The sequence below is a fragment of the Orycteropus afer genome, unplaced genomic scaffold (genome assembly GCF_000298275.1).
Source record: "Orycteropus afer afer isolate SDZICR_OR568_19922 unplaced genomic scaffold, OryAfe1.0 scaffold00445, whole genome shotgun sequence".
NCBI lineage: Eukaryota > Metazoa > Chordata > Mammalia > Tubulidentata > Orycteropodidae > Orycteropus > Orycteropus afer.
In genome coordinates this window covers 1,847,066-1,850,462 of record NW_006922032.1, presented here as the reverse complement: position 1 = coordinate 1,850,462, position 3,397 = coordinate 1,847,066, and positions in this window count along the sequence as shown.

Here is a 3,397-nt window from a genome sequence, read left to right as displayed (position 1 = left end):
CTATGCAAAAGCATTTCATTGTGTGGATCATAACAAATTATGGATAACATTGAGAAGAATGGGAATTCCAGAACACTTAATTGTACTCATGAAGAAGCAGTCCATAGACCAGTGGGCTGTCATTCAAACAGAATGAGGAGATAGTCCGTGATTTAAAATCAGAAAGGGAGTGCGTTAGAGTTGTAGCCTTTCACATACTTATTCATTCTGTATGCTGAGCAAATAATCTGAGAAGCTGGACTATATAAAGAAAAATATGGCATCAAGATTGGAGGAAAACTCATTAACAACCTGCGATATGCAGACGACTCAACTTCGCTTCCTGAAAGTGAGGATGACTAAAGCACTTACTGAAGAAGATCAAAGACTACAATCTGGAGTATAGATTGCACCTCAATATAAAGAAAGTGAAACTCCTCACAACTGGACCAATAAGCAACATCATGATAAAAGGAGAAAAGACGGAAGTTGTCAAAGACTTCTTATTACTTGGTTCTACAATCAACATCAATGAAAGCAGCAGCCAAGATGTCAGACGACATATTGCATTGGGCAAATATGCTGAAAAGACGTCTTTAAAGTGCTGAAGAGCAAAGATGTCTCCTTGAAGACTAAGGTGTGCCTAACCCAAGCCATGGTATTTTCAATTGCCTCATATGCATGTGAGAGCTGGACAATGAATAAGGATGAACAAAGAAGAGTTGATGCTTTTGAGTTGTGGTATTGGCAAAGAATACTGAGAGTACCATGGGCTGCTAAAAGAACTGACAAATCAGTCCTAGAAGAAATGCAGCTGGAATGTTTCTTGGGAGTGAGAATGTCCAGACTTCGTCTCACCTGCTTTGGTCATGTTGTTAGAAGGGACCAGTCTCTGGAGAAGGATATCATGCTTGGTAAGTGGAGGGTCAGTGAAAAAGGGGAAGGCCCTCAACAAGATGGATTGATACAGTGGCTGCAATTATGGGCTTGGGTGTAGCAGTGATTGTGAGGCTGGCACAGGACCAGGCAGTGTTTCGTTCTGTTGTACATAAGGTCACCATGAGTCAGAGACAACCCAATGGTACCTAACAACAACAAGAACAGTATCAAGGTCGTGATGACATCAATGAATGACAACAAATGACTACAGGGTGAGAGATGTGGGGAACAGGATAACAAAGATTGAGAGGAGGAGTATGAAATGTGCTGAGGGTTTGACATAAGGGAGAAAGTGAATCATCTGGAAACCACACTATGAATAAGGAAGAAGGTAAGATGACTTCTGTTTCCAGAACTGAAGTGTGTGACAATGGGAGAAAGACTATTAGTAGAAAGAGTGTCCAGAAGAATGGAACTGATTTTAGATGAAACTAAACAAAACAAAATTCACTGCCATTGAATCGGATCCCACTCATGGCGACCCCTTATTGGGTTTCCGAGGCAGAATCTCTACGGAAGTAGCTTCCCCAACCTTCCTTACGAGGAGTGGCTCTTGGGTTTGAACCACCAGCCTTCTGATTAGCAGTCAAATACCTTAGGCACTACACCACCAGAGCTCTGATTTTAGGTAAAGCAGGTATAAATCATGCTTTAAAGAACCAGAGGATACAGAGTAATTTGTTTAGTACAGGAGAATGCACACACACACATACAAAAGGTTCTAGAAGTGATCAGTGAGAGAATGGGTCTAGGAAAAAGAAGAGTAGAGCTGTGTGTGGTTGAATTAAGAGAAGGTGGAGCTGTCTCAGGATGAGAATTTGCCAGTCTCTTATTAAATAGACACTTGCAGTGTAAGTTGATTCTTTTCCCAAAGGGGATGATTACAGAGTGGGCAATCATAGCTACTCCTTCCCTACAACTATGATATATATTTGTTAAGAATAGTAAAGACATTTTATTCCCTCTAGAATCTTTTTTAGGTTCTCAGGTTGGGTATGCTTCACTTTTCCATTCATAGTTGCAATTAGGCAAGAGAGTAACAATAGGTTACCAAATGGTTCACCTTAGTGTCACACATACTCTGGGAAAATAGCCCTACCTCCTTCTGTAGATTAGTATCAATTATTCCTGCCAAGATGATGATTACCAGTCATTGATTAAATGAAGTCAGGTATCTTTATAATTTTCTATGCTAAAATGTGTTCTCTGCTTACCTAGGCACAATCTAAGAGAATAGAAGGAAATTTGACCTACTCTGTTCTTAGCCATGACATTATTGACATTGAGATCGGAAAATTCTTTGTTTTGGGGACAGTGTGGTGCATTGTAAAATATTTAGCAGTATCTAAATGTAAATCTGAACTCTGCTCATTAGATGCCAGTTGCATGTCACAAGTCATGACAATAGAAAATATCTCCAGACATTGCCAAACATTCTCAGAGAAACAATATCATCCCAGTTAAGAACCACTGTCCTAGAGTGAACTGAGTGAACTGAGCTTTAGTCATGGTTTTCTCAATGTATCTAGCAGATCTTCATGCACATATCCCTCCTGGCCACTTGCCCTAGTGAGTTAGGATTCTTAGTTGATTATGCAAATTAATTGTTCCCTTTTGCTCCTCTCTAATTCCTGTCCCACCTGGATCATCATAAGAAAACCAATGTCATGATATTGCTTCAATGAAAACTTGTGCAATTGACTTTATTTAAAAACTGCATCTGAATTCACAAGGGTTTTTACTAGGCACATTTAGGCTTTCATTTAATCAATATAGGAGCCCTGGTGACACAGTGGGTAAAGTGCCTGACTTTTAACCAAATGGTCTGGGGTTTGAATCCTGCAGCTGCTTTGGGAGAAAAGACGAGGCAGTCTGCTTCTGTAAGGGTTACAGCCTTAGAAACGTCATGGGGCAGGTTTACTCTTGTCTCTGATAGCATAGTGCCTAAGGCACTTGACTGCTAACCAGAAGGCTGGCGGTTCAAACCCACCAGCCACTCCTTGGAAGGAAGATGGGGCAATCTACTTCGTAGTGATACTGCCTCGGAAGCCCAAGGAGGGGTCACTATGAGTCAGGTCCTACTCGACGGCACATAACAACAACAACAACATAGAGTTACTATGAATCAGAATTGATGGGGAAGCAGTAGGTTGGGTTTGGTTTAATTACTGTATCAGGTAGAATTCAAGAAAACTGTCTTTCAATGAATCATTTGATAAGGCCCACATTCACGTTCACATTTCAGTAAATATTTTATTTATTTATTTATTTTAATTTTATGTTCCTCCACATAAAATAGGAGCTCTGGTAGCATAGTGCCTAAGGCACTTGACTGCTAACCAGAAGGCTGGCGGTTCAAACCCACCAGCCACTCCTCGGAAGTAAGGTTGGGCAATCCTACTTCCGTAGTGATACTGCCTCAGAAACCCAAGGAGGGGTCACTATGAGTCGGAGCGACTCGACGGCAAATAACAACAAC